Source organism: Abramis brama (assembly GCF_963993115.1).
Source record: "Abramis brama genome assembly, chromosome: 4".
In the NCBI taxonomy this organism is placed as follows: domain Eukaryota; kingdom Metazoa; phylum Chordata; class Actinopteri; order Cypriniformes; family Leuciscidae; genus Abramis; species Abramis brama.
This window is the reverse complement of record NC_139966.1, coordinates 23997162-24016773: the sequence shown is the minus strand read 5'-3', so window position 1 is coordinate 24016773 and position 19612 is coordinate 23997162. Positions and strand designations below refer to the sequence as shown.

Sequence of the window (19612 nt, the reverse complement as noted above, 5' to 3'; positions counted from 1 at the left end):
CTGCTGGAACAAATACTGTTTCAAAATGAATCATTGCTTTTCACAAAAATATTATTTATATTATATTTATTTGTTGTTAATGTTCTGTATGCATACCATAATGTTATATGGTAACTAACTGTACGTTTTCAATAAATTAACCTAGTATTTTATAGGTTAAAATAGACACAAAATCTCGTTTTTATTCATTCTACTGGTAGTCGGTTTTGCTCAAATACAAATAAAGGCCTGTCTCTAATTATGGCCTCCTTCCAATAAAGGCCTGGGCCGCGATGCGCTTGAGTAAAATAAAGGCCCCGGCCTATATTAGAGGATTTACGGTATGTAGATGTGAACTCGTGAAACACCAAAAAGTATTAATGCAATGTTTCTGCTACTCCCAAGAAGAAAAAAAATGCTATTATATGCAAGTAATTTTAGTGTCAACGTAATAAGCAATGTTCGTTATGCATCAATATTTACCGATAATTGTTGCAATAATAGCTGCTGCTCTCTGCGCCGCTTAAAATCATTGGCAACGCGATTTGTTTGGAACTATTGAACTATTGAGCTAAACGAATCACGTGACCGCGCGGCGGCGAGATCACAGTAGTTTTGTTCGACTTGAACCGGCGCTGCACACTGCACAGAACAATCGTTGAATGACAATAAAATACCATTAGAGAGTAGACGGCTCTGTATGCTTTTCAATCGCTCTCGCGATTTCGCTCTATACTTTGATGTCATAAACTGATCGGTCTGTGCAGCGCCGGTTCAAGTCGAACAAGCCTACCCAGATAGCCACTGGACGCTGTAACGGAACAGGGCCGCAACCGCAAAACGATAGAGCCGGGTCTAGCCCGCATCCGCCTCACGGACTCGTTCCTGAGTCCAAACGCACATCGGGCCGAAGCCGTTTCTGGTCTGTTTTTAGGGGTTGTTGCGGATATGTGCCAGCGCCGATCCATCACCGCCTGATCATCCCGTTACAGATGCGTAACGGGTGCGTGAAACGATTCCGCCTACCGGAGCTGTGCCGGATGTGTTACGATTCCGCTTAAATCACCACTGGATTGTCCTTTTGCCTTATTTTCGGCATTTTTGTCAGTTAGGGTATCATAGTAACCTATGCTACCTAGGAATAGGCCTACATTTTTAAATAATAATTTATATTTTTATAATGAAATAATTAAAAAATATTTAATATAAAACATTTTTATAATAAAAAGCTTGACTTGACTTGATAAAGGCTAGTTTAAGTTGGAGCAATGCGTAGGCCTATAGGCTATAGCTGAAATAAATCGTTTTAATGATTAAAACGCATACTAAAACAATGTGAACAAAGTTAACAAACACAGAATTAATGACCACGAATTCATAGATTTAATTATAAAAAACGAACAACAAAGTCATGAACAAAGTCAACAATTAACACAGAACACAGTCAACAACAAACACAGAATTAATGGATTAAAAAAAACGCACAGGCTATTAACACAACGTGAAAAAAAAAAAAAAAACATGCACTTAAACAAAATCACTAGGTGGGTGCTGTGGCAGCTGTTGCTGTTGCTGCTCCTGCTGCTGACGCGCCAGTCTCTCCTGGCGCCCTCCTCTCCTGTCCGCTGAAAGGGCAAACCACCTTATAGCATGCCTCCATATTTCAGCTTCTGTTGCAGTTGCTGTCAGTGCGCATTTGCGCACTGCACCTGGAAAACAGCATTACTGATTAGGTTGAATGAGAAATTTGGATCAGTGCTAGGCCTACATGACGACAAAACAGGCAGATGTATATTGCATTTGCTCAAAATGAAGATAGGCCCATCCTTCTAATTCGGCCTACTTCTATAACGGTTTGTGCATTAGTTGATGGAGCTGTAATAAAATAATAGCCTAATAATAAAAAAAACTGGTCATGTAAAACTGAATAAGACAAATGAACAGTGATGGGTAAGTTACTTAAAAAAAGTAATTAGTTATAGTTACTAGTTACTTCTCACAAAAAGTAACTGAATTACATCATTACAAAAGTAACTAATTACTAGGGAAAGTAACTATTGCGTTACTTAAAAAAAAAAAAAAATAAAAAAAAAAAGTTTAAATTTAAGAAATTTCTTGGATACCCCCAATATGAAATGTAAAAATGAATGAAATGGACACTAAATAGAACATCTTATTATTATTAAACATTGTACACTAATCTACACTATTTTAATGTTGCTGTGGGACAATGTGAGAGACACCTATTAACTTAAATATTAAAATATTATCATTACTATAGTGGAACAGCAAAATAATAGATGGTTTAGAACTTTTAATATTTATTGCACAGACCACAACTGGCCAACAAATAAGTCTAAAAATAAATCATGCTTCTTAAGAAATGTACCAAAAATAAATAAATAGTAGCCTTATAAAAATATTCATACACATACACTAGTGCATTTAATTAAAATGATAAAACTCACACACCTTTACAACTGGTAGACATACTGTATAGCCTACTTGAAGTTTTTTCTTCCTCACAATAGTAAGTTTAACAAAAAGTGCTCTCAATATAATTCTGAACAATGTATCAACATAAATAATAATAATACAATATAATCTTTTATGGGTTTATTTTTATAACCTACAGAGAACGTCATCATTAGAGGTTATTTATTTTAGCCAAATTCTAGTCATGTTTGCCGCACGTGTTCACAACCATCAAACAAATATGTTTGAACGTTCCCTGCAGGTTATTTTTGAGTTTATGTTATATAAACTAATTAAAACATTGCATATGATACCAATATGCTACATATATTATTCTAATGCTGAAATGTGTAATTTATTTATAAATAAAGTATTTATGCTCGGACACATTCGGTCTCTCTCGCAAACTGTCGAGCGCGTTCTCGGACACACTCGTTCTCTCTCGCGCACTGTCAAGCGCGTTCTCGGAAACACTCGTTCTCTCTCGCGCACTGTCGAGCGCGCTCGCGGCATTCGCCTCGCTTTTGTACAGTCCGGCGCCTCATAAACACTCACACACCAGAGAAAAAAACTTTGCAGCTCCTATGGCTGAGAGAGAGCCTACTCGGATGAAAACCGCTTCAGTGAGCTCAACTATAGTAACGCCGCATTTTTATTGACAGTAAAGCCTGTTTTATGCTTCTGCGTCGAATCGACGGCGTACCCCCGCGGACCCCTCTGCGTCGACGCGAACCGCGGTGACGCAGACCGCAGGGGCTGTGATTGGTCAGATTATACATCATTTCCGGAGTGTAGCTTTTCCGGTTTCCCCCTCCCGCTATACCGCCATTTTTAAAGTGACCATCTGGACCGCTGCACTCACTGTTTCAACGATGGATCAAGTTGAGGAACGTTTGATCGAGGAAGTACGAAAGTATGACCACCTGTACAATTCCTCTTCAGCGCACTACAAAGACTGCCAGATGGCAAACAACTCATGGAAAGAGATTGCCCAAAATGTTGGCTTGGACGTCACCGACTGCATGAAGCGGTGGAAAAACCTGCGTGACAAATTTGTTCATCTCCGCAAAAAGCTGGCGCCAAGAAGCGGTGATCCAGGCGGCAAAAAGGTGCCTGCATTTTACCATTTTCTGTCCTGGCTGGCACCCCATGTCAAGCATCGAGAAACCGAGTCGAATTTCGAAACTAAGGTAAATATAAGTTCATTGTTGTACCTCTTTTTGTGTGTGCTACTAAGCTAGCTAGCTAACAATGCTATCAGGTTGTCCTAATGCATGTCGTCATGTATCGTCTGTAACGTCTGTGCAAACAAAATGTAACATAACATGCTGAAAATATTGTTTTGCTTTGCTGGTTTCATGCGCTGCTAATTCCATATCTTATACCAGACCTCTGGTCGTAAATCAGACTGCATAGACAACACTGTAATTACCTGCACAGACAAAGACCAAACAAACAAGCATCGTTGTCTTTGTACCTGTACTATGCACAATGACAAAGTTGAATCTAATCTAATCTGCTCTGTGTTTAACAGGAACAGACCTCACCATCTTCTGATTCCGACTCCATGCCATCCACTTCATCATCTGAGTCATCCTCTGTGTCCCCCCAGCCACCAACCTCACCTGTACGGGCATTCTCTTTGTCTACTCAACCACCACCTGTGCCTGCTGTGTGTATCCCACCATCTTCAATCCTTGCCGAGTCACCTGTGTCCAGAGTGGGGTCTAAACGGAAGAGGAACCAGGATGACTGGCTAATAAAGCAAATGACGCAGCTGGACGAACGCCGCATGGACCTTCAAGAAAAGCTGGTGCAGGACACCAGCGACGAGTGTAGCCGATTTGGCCAGACAGTGGCTGATCTGCTGCGAAGAGTGCCAGAGGGCCGCAGGGCTGATGTTATGTTTAATGTTCACAAGATGTTGTATGAGAGCAGAGACTGAACATTTGCATCCTCGTCCTCATCCTCGTCTGGGGTGTTCACATACTGATTCAGTGCACTTTTATAAATATTTGTAAATAGTTCATTTTCTTAGATAATGTTTTATATTACAGTTAACTTATATTGTGTTTTATATTTATATTTCTTGTGCCTATTACTCTTATATATTTTTTTTATTGTACTTAAACCTTTGCCCTTTGTTCTTGGCACTTTTATTAGTCATTGCACATAATCAACGTTTATATAATCAACGTAATAAATCAACGTTTTGTTTCGAAAAAAAGTTTGTTTATTTACAATACAATGTTCACAGTTACCTTTAAAGCCTCAAGTGTTCACAAGATGTTGTATGAGACTGAACATTTGCACCCTAATACTGATAATTATAATACACTTATAAAGACAGTAAATAAAGAATTAGTAAAACTAAAAATATGGATGGATATTAATAAATTATCTTTGAATTTAAATAAAACGAAGGTAATGATGTTTGGTAATTATAAAGAAAACGCAGAAATATTAAGTATTGATGGTGTTGCATTAGAAATAGTGTCAGAAGTTAAATTCTTGGGAATAACTATTGATAGTAAATTAAAGGGATACTCCACTTTAAAGTGAAAATTCTGTCATCATATACTCACCCTCATGTTGTTTCAAACCTGTATGAATTTCTTTCTTCTGCTGAACAGGAAGGAAGATATTTAGAAGAATATCAGTAACCAGACAGTTTCTGGGTCCCATTGACTTCCATAGTAGGAAAAAATATAATATGGAAGTCAATGAGACCAGAAACTGAGGGAACAAAACTGCAAACCTGCAAATATATATATATAAAAAAGGTTGAATATATATATTTTTTCTATAGATATTGTTTTTGACTTGGTGTGTGCCAAGTCTGGTGTTATTATTATCAGGGATTTAAGGTATGGTTGCTAGGTGATTGTTTGATTTTTGTTTTCTCCAGAAATTTTTTTCTCAAAATTGACTTTGCTGACTTCAGTTAAAAGTAGCTCATTATTTTTTTGTATATATTTTTTTGTATATATATATATATATATATATATATATATATATATAAAACAATAAAAAACAACAACACACATTTCCTTAATTTTTTTATTATTATTTATTTCAGCTGAAAATGAAGACCAAATGAGCCTGTATCACTCTTTTCAAACCTGTCTCTTTTGTAGAGAGGGGTGAGTTTGGGCATCTAGTGCTTGGGCATTTACTGAGAAAAGAAACTGAAAATAAAACTTCAAGTCTATTTTCTCTTTTGTAGAGAGGGGTGAGTTTGGGCATCTAGTGCTTGGGCATTTACTGAGAAAAGAAACTTCAAGTCTTTTTCATAATGGGGAGGAGCAGCAGTTAGAGATTATAAAAATCAAGCAGAGGCTTTCTGCAGCTACAGATGAAGAACAGATTCAAGAGGAAACCGAAATAACAGTAAGTCTTTTTCTTGTCATTTTAGGCTACATACACAGAATACAAACTTTTTTTTCCTAATTTTATTAAAGTCTTTATTTACTTTCAATATGGATGACACTAATCTTTGTTTTGTCCTTGTTGAATTAAGGGATCAAATAAATATAAAACTAGAATTAATTTACTAAAACTGAAAAAATAAATTATACTGTGTATTTTCTAGTATAACAAATACATTTACAAACTGTTGCAAGTATGTTGATTTTTTTTTTTTTTTTTTACAAAAAAAAACTTTATTTAAAGTGATTGTAGATTTATAATCTGATATCCTTGTATGTCATGTCAACAAGTTGTACAAAACTATAGTAAAAGATTGAAAATCTTAATAATCTTAAACAATTTCTCATCTATTACCAAGTTTAAAATTTGAAATGTAAAAAAACAACTGTCAAATCTATAATTAATAAATAGCTTGTGTGAATTGTTGTGTCAAAGAGTGTAACAGAAGGCCTAAACGCAGATTGACAAAAGACCAACAAGAGCTTCAGACGATGGCTACTCGTGGAACTCAGGACAGGATGAAGGGAAAGAAGCAGAATTTGAGTTATGACAAGAGAACAGGAAGACAGAGGGCGTCACCAACAGGGACTGCTCGCAGTGGAGGAGAGTCTGGCACAGGACTAAACTGCAAACCAGGAACAAAAGTGAGTAAAGAAGTCTCCTCAAACATAGAGCCCATTGATTCTGCATTGATGAAAATGTATTTAAAAAAATGACCAAATCTAAAAGGTCTAGATGACATCTTAAACAATGAAGTAATTCATTGTAGTAGGCAGTAGATCCAAAGGCCAAAAAAACAATGTACGTTTTTTACTGTGATTTTAATAATAATCAAAACCTTTCTTATTCAATCATTATTTTTCAAGACAAACAGTGATCGGTTGCTAACACAGAAAAAAGCAGGGCTTAGTCCAGGTGAGTACATTATCAGTTATTTTACATTTTAATAATATTTCACAATATTGCTGTTTTCAATTGTGTTCTTGATCAAATAAATGTAGGCTTGGTGAGCATAAGAATCTTCTTTCTTGTTTCAACAAGTATAATTATACAGACAAAAAAGATAAGAGAAAACCAAAAAGATAATTTTAAGGAGGATTAAAGGTTAAACAAGTGCACAACTTTTCCTAATGAGGATTAAAGGTACAGTCAAAGTTATTAAATCACATGCAAAATCATGTTCAAGTGTATAGAGAAAACATCGACTATTAACGTCTCGGTTACTGATGTAACCCTCGTTCCCTGAAGGAGGGAACGGGAGACGTAACGTCGACGTGACGACGTAATTGGGATCACCTCAGGGAGCCCTATCAACTTCGAGTGTCTACAGAACGAGCCAATAAACGTTGGCGTGTGTGAATCGCGCCACCGCAGCGCGGGTTTAAACAGGAAGCGGGCGCACGCATACATTGTTTTTCGCTGAGGAGCCAAGATTTGTGACGGCCATGCAGCGATGGTCAGCAACGGTGGCGACGGGACGTTACGTCTCCTGTTCCCTCCTTCATGGAACGAGGGTTACATCAGTAACCAAGACGTTCCCTTTCAGTCGCTCACGTTCGACGTAACGTTGACATGAGAACGTAATTGGGATCCCATGGAAAACGCCACGGTTGCTGCCACATCCAGCGCCCTACGCAAGACTCTCAGACCCCCAACTGCTGGGGTGGAAGACCTGCGTAGAGGGAGTTCAACTGCTGTTCCATTATACCCCACACAGCGGAACTCTTGGATAACACTGGGAAAGCGTACCTTTCCAGGGGAAAGAACGCTGCGGAGCCACATCCTGCCCGAAGGGAGGTAACATGTGGAGAATACACATATGGACTGGCCGAAGAGGCAGTGCGACATATGGAATGTCACTGGGGTGGCTCCACCCGAAGGGGGAGACACACCGACAGTGACGGCAGAGCAGACTCTGCCGAGGGAAAGACACGGGCTCACCGCAGGGAGCTGGACGTGGAAGAATACACATATGGGATCGCCGCAGGGATCACCACATATGGAACCCAGCCTAACACAAGTTACACAATCATACGAGCGCTAGGCCTGGCGTCGGACGCTCCGCAACGTCCGACTGCCGAAGGGGTGCGGAGGAACTCACAGGGTTCGCCAATTGGGGAACTCGACTGGAGCAAAAAGCGCACATATCCATTCCTAGGAAGGGAGTGGCGCAGCAAGCCGACACTAGAGCGGGAACTTCGGTGTTACCGGCTAGTTGAAGCGAGCACACAGGAAGAAACTGGCTCAACACGTAGACTATAAAACCTAGCGAACGTGTTGGGTGTCGCCCAGCCCGCAGCTCTACAGATGTCTGTCAGCGAGGCGCCGTGTGCCAGCGCCCAGGAAGAAGCGACACCCTTAGTGGAGTGGGCTTTCAACCCGGGCGGGCAGGGCACGCCTTGGGCTTCATAAGCCAAGGCGATGGCATCCACTATCCAGTGGGCCATCCTCTGCTTGGAGACAGCCTTTCCCTTCTGCTGGCCTCCATAACAGACGAAGAGCTGATCTGAGGTCCTGAGGCTTTGCGTTCTGTCCACGTACAGACGCAGAGCGCGAACGGGACAAAGAAAAGCCAGGGCTGGGTCTGCCTCCTCCGAAAGCAGCGCTTGCAGGTTCACTACCTGGTCCCGGAAGGGAGTGGTAGGAACCTTGGGCACGTATCCGGGCCGGGGTCTCAGGATCACGTGAGAGTTATCCGGGCCGAATTCTAGGCACGATTCGTCGACCGAAAATGCATGCAGGTCCCCTACCCTCTTGATAGAGGCCAATGCAACCAGGAGTACTGTCTTAAAGGACAGGATTTTTAACTCAGCTGATTGCAGAGGCTCAAAGGGTGGTCTCTGAAGTGCCGAAAGGACCAGAGACAAATCCCAAGAGGGTATAGAGAGTGGGCGAGGAGGATTCAGTCTCCTTGCTCCCCTCAGGAACCTGACAATCAGGTCATGCTTTCCCAAAGACTTACCATCAACAGCATCGTGATGTGCGGCAATAGCGGCAACATACACTTTAAGGGTGGAGGGAGACAGCCTTCACTCCAACCCTTCTTGCAGGAAGGAAAGCACGGCTCTGATCGAGCAAGATCGGGGGTTCTCCTCATGAGAGGAGCACCAGTCAACGAACAGGTTCCAATTCAACGCATAGAGGCGCCTCGTAGAGGGGACTCTAGTGGAAGTGATGGTGTCAACTACCGCAGGGGGTAGGTCACCTAGAACCTCCGCGTCCCGTCCAGGGACCAGACATGGAGTTTCCAGAGGTCTGGACGCGGGTGCCATAGGGTGCCCCGTCTCTGAGAGAGCAGGTCCTCTCTCAGAGGGATGGGCCAGGGAGGGGCTGTCGCGAGGAGCACTAGTTCCGGGAACCAGGTCCGGTTGGGCCAATACAGCGCAACTAACAAGACCTGCTCCTCGTCCTCCCTGACTTTGCACAAGGTCTGTGCAAGAAGGCTCACTGGGGGAAACACATACTTGCGTAGGCCCCGGGGCCAGCTGTGTGCCAGAGCATCCGTGCCGAGGGTCCCCTCGGTCAGAGAATAGAACAACTGGCAATGAGACGTGTCCGGGGCGGCAAACAGATCTACCTGCACGGTCCCGAAGCACCTGAAAATCAGCTGGACCACCTGGGGATGGAGTCGCCATTCTCCCGGTAGCACCTGCTGCCGTGAGAGCTCGTCGGCTGCACGGTTGAGCAGGCCCGGAATGTAAACGGCACGAAGCGACCTCAGATGCTTCTGACTCCAGAGGAGGAGATGGCGGGCGAGTTGTGACATGCGGCGGGAGTGTAGACCACCCTGGCGGTTGATGTACGCAACGGTCGCAGTGCTGTCCGTACGGGCCAGTACGTGCTTGCCTAGTAGCAGCGTTTTGAAATGGCTCAGAGCAAGACGTACTGCTAACAACTCAAGGCAGTTGATGTGCTAATGCAGTTGAGGCCCCGTCCACAGACCTGAAGCTGCATGCCCATTGTACGTGGCCCCCCAGCCGGTGGAAGAGGCATCCGTGGAGACCACAGAGTGCCTGGACACTTGTTCCAGGGGAACACCTGCCCGCAGGAACGAAGGGTCCGACCACAAGCTGAGAGTTTGGTGACAGTGCGGAGTCACTTGGACCCGGCACGAGCCGCTCTGCCACGCCCATCTTGGGACTCGATCGTGGAGCCAGTTTTAGAGTGGCCTCATATGAAGCAATCCGAGCGGCGTAACCGCGGCTGCAGATGCCATATGCCCCAGGAGCCTCTGAAAAAGTTTCAGTGGTGCCGCTGTTCTGCGTCTGAGTGTACTCACGCAATTCAATACTGACTGGACACTCGGTGAGGCGCGCTGTCATGTTGATCGAGTCCAACTCCATACCGGGAAAAGAGATCCTCTGCCCGGGGGTGAGTTTGCTCTTTTCCCAGTTGACCCGAAGCCCTAGGTGGCTGAGGTGACTGAGCACAATGTCCCTGTGTTCGCACAACTGCTCTCTCAACTGGGCCAGAATAAGCCAGTCGTCGAGGTAATTGAGGATGCGAACACCACGCTCGCACATGGGAGCAATGGCCGCCTCCGCGACTTTCGTGAAGACGCGGGGCGACAGGGCCAGCCCGAAGGGTAAGACCTTGTACTGATATGCCCATCCCTCGAACGCAAAGCGGAGAAACGGTCTGTGTCGAGGGAGAATCGAGACATGAAAGTACGCGTCCTTCAGGACGATCGCTGCAAACCAATCTTGGGGACGGATGCATTTGAAAATGCGTTTCTGCGTAAGCATCTTGAACGGTAGCCTGTGAAGGGACCGGTTCAGGACGCGCAGGTCCAAAATTAGTGTAGATAGACACTCGAAGTTGATAGGGCTCCCTGAAGTGATCCCAATTACGTCGTCACGTCGACGCTACGTTGAATGTGAGCGATTGAAAGGGAACAAAACTAATTCCAATGAAAAAAAAAGTGTTCTTGTAGCATTTTTCTTGACAACATTACTGTTGCATTTTACTTTAATTGCATTGTAGTCCTCACCTACTAGATAACTAAGAATGATCTGTTTGTTTTATTTAAATTTTTTCTCCATGTAAGGTCATTTTAAAGATTTAGATTAACTTCAGAATAAAAATATCTGACATGATTTTATCATTTCTGGAAGTTTTGAGAAATGTGATTAATTTTCAAACTAAATTCTCTCTCTCTCTCTCTCTCTCTCTCTCTCTCTCTCTCTCTTTACATGTAATTTCACCATGTTGGCTATTAAAAAAATATCACATTTTGTATTGGTACAGTAAAGCCTTAAACAGTAAATACAAAATATTTAATGATTTATTAATGAACTATAGAGTACAAAATGTGCTTTTCAATACTTCCAGAAAAAAAAATATGGTAGATTTTTTTCTTATTTTGCACCTGACTCAAAATTATCTGGGGCGTCTACAGTCGACACTTAATAATCTTTATAATCTAGCTCAGCGTCTACAGTTGACAACTGGCTTCGAGTCGGATGACGTCTCATCCCTTTTCCTATAACACTGTCAAAGTGTCTAGTAGGCTTTACTACCTAACTTGCTGCGCAGCATTAAAGGGCACCTATTATTCAAAATTCACTTACATGATGTTTGAACATAAATGTGTGTTGGCAGTGTGTGAGCAAAACCACCCTAGAATGATAAAAATCCACACAGTGTTTTTTTTACAATCTCAATAAATCATAAGCACTGTCTCAGAATGAGCTGTTCTCAGATTCGGCGCAATGTGACGTAGAATTGCACAGGCCCTGCCCACGACGGTTGATTGACACTTCAGTTTGAGCATAGACCCGCCCTAAGTGAGCTGGACACAGTCAGCCATTGTTTCGATGCTGGAGCAGCTGTAGACAAGAATGTCTCCCAAGCGATTGAGGTGTTTTGTTGTTGGATGTAAGAATGAACATAGCAGTCTTCATTTACTCCTGTTGTTACTCGAGGATGGATCTGTACCAACTGTTCCAGCTTACGTTCTTCGGAGCGACAGGCCTAACGTTACTGACCACGGCAGAAGTGAAAGTGAGAGCGCGCACTTTATGACAGCTCATCCAGGGCTGGACTGGGACAAAAAATCGGCCCGGGCATTTTGGCCCAGACCGGCCCACTATATGATCATAAACACCACACATCTTTGCACGCCCTTAATTATATGCATACCAACTCCTATTCATTAAAACCACTAATGCCATGTAATGAGTGAGTATAGGAACGAGTGAGAGTTTACAGATGAAATAAGTACAAATTTGACATTTATTAATACAGTCGAACTATACTCCACAGTGGTGAATCCTAAAACAAGCTATAAGCGGCTCTGGCATAGCAATACAAGTGTTTCTTACAGGATTTTTTGTTAAAACTGTGGTGGGTGGACCTTGGTTCTTCTAGGGTGGTTCGGGGGCATGCCCCCCCGTGAGAAAATTTTGTGCATTTTAATGTTAAATTCATCAATCTGGTGCACTTTGAGAGTTCAAAATTAAAAGCTCCAACCCATATTCAGTGTGCAAATTAAACAAAGAAAAATTCAAACCTCTTTAAGTTACAGTGTCTATTTACATTACACCTACTATATAATAGTTATAATATTAATCCAATTACAGTAATAGCCATATTTTGTAAAACAAATGTACTAAAAAATAAAGGACACTTTCATAATTAGTTTTGTAACAATTTCTATACTTGAAAGAGATAAGCACATGATCTTTTATTTTGACGCAAACTGCATCAAGCTTTTATTTTGGCGGAAAACATGGTTTACAAACGCCTGTCATTAAATTTCTAGTGAATTGCGGTAATCGTCAACTATGCAGATGTGGAAATAATCTGTAACTGGGTTATGGGTTCCTACACTCCATCATGACATAGCCTAAGTGTTTTGAAAGTAGTTCTGCTTACCGCAGGCTCTACACTCTCTCATCTCTCTCCTGATCCTCCGTCCTCACTATCATCATCTGCCACAGGAGCTGACGAAGGTCAGAACACATATATTTTGACACATAAAGCGTCTGCTTTAAGGGCCTGGTTCTATTTTTTCACGCTATTTATCTGCACATTCCTTGTGTTTCTTCTCCATCTCGCAGACTATTCTGGCAGATATTACACACTGACACTGCTGCACGCTCGCTCACTCGTTTAAAGTTGTGATTGGGCCAGCCCAGTGTCAATCAAGGAAAGAACCAATGGGCCGCTGATCTACGTGTTTCATGGGCTGGTCTGTCAGAAAAAAAACTAACACTGACTTTTTTTGACCAATGCATTACACCGGCACAAACCCAAAACGCAAGCAAAACAAAACAAAACGAATGGCCCGCCGATGTACACATTTTATGGGCCGTAAAAAAAAAAAAAAAAAAAAAGTATTTATGAGATGTATCGGCCCAAAAAGCACGTCGGCCCACCGGGCATTTGCCCGGTATGCCCAATGGCCAGTCCAGCCGTGAGCTCATCGAATAGTTTTACGGATATAAGGTTTACCAGTTTATTTAGCACCCACTGAAAAGGTGTGTTTATATTTGTTTACTGTTAGTTGTAACGAGTGTTTTGTGTACTTTGCTGTGTATGTTGATGATAATGAAAGGGAGAGAGAGAGAGTTTATGGGTAAGACTTTAATGCTCACTTCTTATACTGTGTTTATTCAGCTCTTATTGTGATTCTCTGGAGTAAAACTAACGCTTCATCTTTTGTGTGATGTACAATAAACTTCACTGAACTCATCAGTATATTTTGGTCATCATTCGGACGAGGTCTGCTACAGCAGGATTGTATTAATAGTGGATAAAAGCAGATGACAAGTAAATTATAACCATAATTAAATTAAACTATACCTGTTTTAGCGTTTATACGCCCATGTATAAATATAATTAATTATTATTCATAACGGATTATGATCAATAATTAATAATTTGATTATTTTCAGAATTTACTGTAGCAGAATCAATAGTATGATCATTTTATCAGTTCATCCAATGAACAGAAAACATAAACAATTATTAACTCCAGGAAATATAATATCTTCCTGGCCAAGAAAGAATAATCCCCAGCTAACAGTAAATTAAATAAATCAAGGGTAAAAGCATAGGTAACTTAGATCGAAGTTTAAGACAATAAATTCGTAAGCACATAACACAAGTAATAGGCTACTTCTCTTTTCAAATGCAAACAATACTTTATTGATTATATAGGCTACTAACACATAAAACTAATATCTAACACAAACACACGCACAAGCATACACACACATTCATACAAGTTGCAGAAAGAAAGAAAGAGTGAGAAAGAGTTTGGAAAGAATGAGAGTGAGATGATGAAATCTCAAGATTCTATGCACTTATAAGACATAACCTGAACGAACCATCAATAATTAATTTAACCCTTCGTTTCTTAGGTGGGTTACAAAATTTGTATCAAATACACCAGTTCAGTTTACGAGTCTGGAGGCAGTACTTGCTTGTTTGCGTTCCTTTTTTCTCTTGGGATTCCCTTTCGGCGTAAAAGGGGTTTCCCGAGTTCATTCGTTGGCTGGTCTCCTCGTGCCTGGTCTGAGGCGGCCAATCACGTGGTGTACTGGCAGGTTGATGGAAGTCTTTGTTTGAAACTGGCTTTGCAGAAGAAACGTGGACCGAAACTTTGCCGCAAAACTTAACTTAGAACCGAGACTCACAACGGAAAATAAAGGAAAACTTAGAAAAGAAAAGAAAATTGAGACGAGAGTAGTAATATGGCTTGAATAAAGCTGTTGAACCCGTTGTTCTGATCTTAATTTGGGTTCTTTGTCTCTGCGGTCTACATGGTTGCTACTCTGGTTTAGATCTTCATCTCCCGCTGCATTTTTATTCTGCACTTGTTGAGATCTCTTCTAAAACTTTGTTTGGGTTTTAAGATTTTAAACTCAAAGTTCGTCCAACCTCCAGGATGAGTTCTGGCCAATTAGACACTGGCTAAATTTAGGAGGTGGCGTTCTTTTCAGTTCTGATCGTAAATCATGCTTATCTGTGCTCTCCTTACTAACAGAGAGAACAGAGGCCACAGTTTAGACATTGTCAGTATTATAAGAATACAAAACATTTTACACAGATTTCAATCAAGCTATCTTTTGAATCACGAGCATACGATCATACTGATATGAAACACAACACACTTTCATTCAAACATCTAACAGTTATAACCATTAAATGATTTACATGGGATTTAAACTTATTAAACATGCACATATATTGTAGAAACAACATAGGATTATGTAGTTGCATGATGTTCATCGAAACTTGTTCTGAGATGATTTTATTTATTTTGATATGTAAAGTGTGTTGGTGTGTAAAGTTTATGGGGTTTAAGAAATTCCAATCTGAGGTCATGTATAGTTCCTGCTGACGTCCGTTTTGTTCATCTCTGTGAGACCTTGGTCCTTAAGAAAGACGGGGTCTGTTAGTCGCAGGGGTCATGTGACCTCTTGTTAGGGCCCTGAGCAGTACCATCTCTGAACCAATCCGTCTTGCAAAACTATCAAACGTTGACAACGTTCTTCCTTAAAGTTAACCAATAAAAGTCTTTGGTTGCAGACTCTCTGGAGCCTGGGTGATTTATAGCTCTGGGTTTGGTGATTTGAGTCTGGGATGTGAAGACTCTTTGTGGGATTATGTATGAACAAAATCACCTAAAAGCTTCAATTGTGTTTGGTTCATTCTCGTAGTTGTAACACTGTCCAATCTCCATACAGCATTATTCTCTGGCTCTGTGGGCATTATTGTCCAACTCCGAGTCGAAATGAACACCGCAACTGAGAGTTTCTGTTCTGATATTAGCCGTTTCTCAATATGCGTTCTTGTCTGTACTTGTGTTCTTGTGGACTTGTGAAACGTCATTAGTCGCTGCCCAAGTACTGTTCCAATTCAAAGTTCACATCTAGCCAAGTCCAGTTCAAATCCCCGGATGTGTTCTCGATCCGCCCCTTTTACCAAGGATGCATCGAGAGGTGACTTGTGCGGACTTGAGACAGCCAGGTATCCCAGAATGCATCTCACACCAACCAGCAAGCGTCAATAGCAGAGGAGAAACCCCGCGTAATTTAAAAATACTGCTGTAATTGTGTCACGAAATGTAGTTTTAAGAGTATTTCAGGCGAGAATGTAGTTGTTTAAAGCTCAAATCTTTGGTTTATTTATAAAGATAGCGCCTATTTGAAAATTTGATCTGATGTTTTCGGAGTTGTGAGAACCACGCAATCGGACGCTCGGCGCTTATGTACCCCGCCGAAAACAGCCTTTCCTCGGCTAGTGCTGCTGACGTTAGCCGCTGACTCGGATGTCTCTATAGTGGTTGAACATGAGATATAAATCGTCTTGTGTATATCTAACAGACGATTTATTTATTTATTTTATTTGTCTCATTAATCTATAATTTGTTCCCTGGCAAAACGTTAAGCTGAGGGCAAAGTGAAGTTTCGTAGCTTTATTTAGTCTATTTAACTTTAACGTTTTAGCCTAGAGAGCTGACTTATGTTTGACTGAATTTTGTTTGCTTTATTATTGTATAGCTTCTTATACCTTTTAGGCTACTTATACTTTTATAATGGCTATTATTGATCATTAAAACTGACATTTAACAAAAAAAGGTTATGTAATTTTATTTTATATATTTAAAACATATAAAATATTTTATTATACAAGTTGCCTACATTCTCTTCACTTTATGTACATAAAATAAAATGACACAACCCTGTCTCTTTTTGCTAAATGTTAGTTTTAATGATCAATAATGTTTTTTATTTATCATATTTTTAAAATGAAAACAAAAAGAGTCAGGGACAGGGTTGTGCTTTATATTTCGTGTTATAAATATGCAGTGAAGATAATCAATTGCGTTGCCTGAACCACATTTATGTGGCCATTATGTTTAAGATTTTTTTAAATGAAAATGAAAAAAGGCAGAGTGGTGGTTTATAACATAGCCTATTTTGTTTTATTTGTAGCCTAGATATACATAAAGAGATAACCGGAGTAGCCAGAGCGAGCTGAGTGACGCTATCAAGTACGCCGCTGTTCCATTTGCAGAATTATCGGACTTGCGTCCTCCCGTCCTCAGGAGTTCGTTCCCCTGAGTCGAACTTGTCAAGTCCGAACTACCAAGGACTCAAGTCCGAACTTTGCGTACTTGGTATTGAGAAACGGCTATTATCAGATGAGATTCTCCTGGCTCTGAGCGCGAGCTCATGAGGCTCCGCCCCCTGTGTCGTGCAGCAGCAGTTCATTTGCATTTAAAGGGCACACACTAAAACAGTGCTTTTTTCTGTGCCCCAAAAAATGACAATTTAAACATGCTGTAAAAAATGTTCTGTTGGGTATTTTGAGCTAAAACTTCACATACATACTCTGGGGACTTCAGAGGCTTATTTTACATCTTGTGAAAAGAGTCATAATAGGTGCCCTTTAACTAAACAGACTCCAGACAATACTTTCGAATATGCATTGATCACGGCCAGTAGCCTGGTTAAAACTTCTTTACTGATAGATAAATATCAGAGAGAATCCCATCAGCAAAAAGAATACAACAGGTTTTATACAATAGGAGCATGGCGATAATTACATGATGCATTAAATCATTTCCCTATAATTTGATTGGTTGGCAAACCATTTTGTTATTCTGTTTTCTTGATTGCTTGGCTTTGTTACTCAAAATCACAAGCTCATAAACCTAGACATCCGTCTAGATACATTTCCCCTTTTGTTGTTATATTCAGCCATGATTCATTAACACACACACACACACACACACACACACTCAGTCACAAGTTTTTGAGTAAAAGGGTTTGGAAACATTTAGGATTCAAAAGCATAAGAATGTTATTCCTGCAAAAAAAAAAAATGTTAGTTATGATTGATTAAAAAATCCATCACAAATATATATTTACAGTATATATAATAAATTCTACTATATTATTTGATTTATTTATAATATTTTAAATATGATGGTTTTATTATAAATATGGTGATGATTTTTAAGGTGGACATCCAACTAGGGATGGGCAATATATTATCGTTTGCGATACCGGTAACAATTCTTCCCAAGATAAGAATTAGTCTTCCCGTGATAATAATGATAAAGCCTAGCTGATGATGTATTTCTGTTTGGGACCCATTCGCAGCTCACGCGTAAAGCAAAAACAACAAAATAAATACAACTGATCAAAGATACAAATTAAATAAACAGTGCTTTTCAGGTCTATTTAGGTACAGGAATTTAAATCAAATGTAAAATAACACTGCACAGTTGTAACTTTATAAGTAAAATATATATATTAATCCTTAATAAGATTAGGGAATCATTTTCCTTTGTTACTTGATTAACCTTAAACACATACAGGCAGCAGGAATATTAGGCTGCTGACAAAATATATGTCAAGATATAATATGTCAGCAGGAATATTAGGCTGCTGAATAGAGCTGCATGGATCCAATATACTAGAGAAACATGTGATTTCTTTCCCAACTGTTTATGTTCACTTAAAACAGCAGAACCATGTATGACAGAGGATATTTTGACAATTTTGCATATTTAAGCGCAATATGTGAAAGAAAACTAAATTCAGTATTTGCACACTATGATTTGTGTGTAGGGATGTACCGATATTAGTATCTCAGATACTGAGCTCTCATACTCAAAAAAATGCTCTGATACCAAAACTGATACCATGCAGCGTGTGTACAGTGTTTGTGTCCAGAAAAAGAAAAACAGACAACTATCTAATTAGTGAAATATAAAATGCCTGCGCATTTATATGAGTGCACAATGGCACAGACACACAAACTTGTTGAGCGCATCCAATTTTTCACAGACGTCAGTGGAAAGTTTGTAGTTCAGTCGGAAGTCAGTTGTAAAGAAAGTAAAACGAGGCATGTGTTAACGTTAACTGACGAGAGAGAGAGAGCGTGCACAATGAATGCTTTTGATTGCTGATCGTTCACTCAGAACACGTCATTTGGATTAAAACTAAATTGTATATTTAAGTAAAACATCAACTGTTACCTGATTGATGTTTAGCAAATGTTTCCCTACATAATTACAGGACGTTTTTAAGTCAACAAGTTTCATGAACGCAAACATTTAAAGCGCGCGCCCCGAATACCAGCATCTCAGAAAGAGCGTGAATACTGAATTGAATTCTCTTTCACGTCTTGCAGTTGTAAGGATAAATTCACACAAAATTATGTAAAAATGCCCGTCTTGGCGAGTATCCTAGTAGTCGGTTATATATCAAGTGACCGTACACAGTATTCATATTGGATCTGTGCGTTCGGTCAACAGTCTAAAAAGGGACAACAGTCTAATAAACCTGCTGCTGTGTTTTAATGTTAATAAAATAAAGGACAAAGAAATCACTTTTTGTAAATTTATAAAGATGAATCTGTATTTAATTTAGACAATAATTAATAATACAGTGTTATTTCACATTTGATTACTTTATTGACTTTATTAACAAATTAAGCGGACTAATAAGATTTATATTATTTTGGTTTCTCTACCCAATACATTTAAAAATTACAAATGCAGTGAAAATACAATTATCAGTATTAGTACTTGTTATCGGCAAGTACCAAAACTGGAAAAAGTGGTGCATCCCTATTTGTATGTGCATCAGATGTGAGTATGTGAGTACCAAATTCATGTAAAGTCACCTTTATAATATACCTTTATTTATAAAGAATATCACCTATATTCTTTATATAGGACTTTATACAGTACAGAATGTTGTAA

General features: G+C 40.1%; 1 long non-coding RNA gene across 1 annotated transcript; it reads left to right on the top strand.

Annotated features, from left to right (window-relative positions):
• The first annotated feature begins 5815 nt into the window (after nt 1-5815).
• On the top strand, nt 5816-6800 carry LOC311081864. The gene is made up of 3 exons (XR_014606029.1): nt 5816-5844; nt 6319-6527; nt 6750-6800. It is a non-coding gene; the product is annotated as an uncharacterized lncRNA (long non-coding RNA).
• The last annotated feature ends 12812 nt before the right edge of the window (nt 6801-19612 follow it).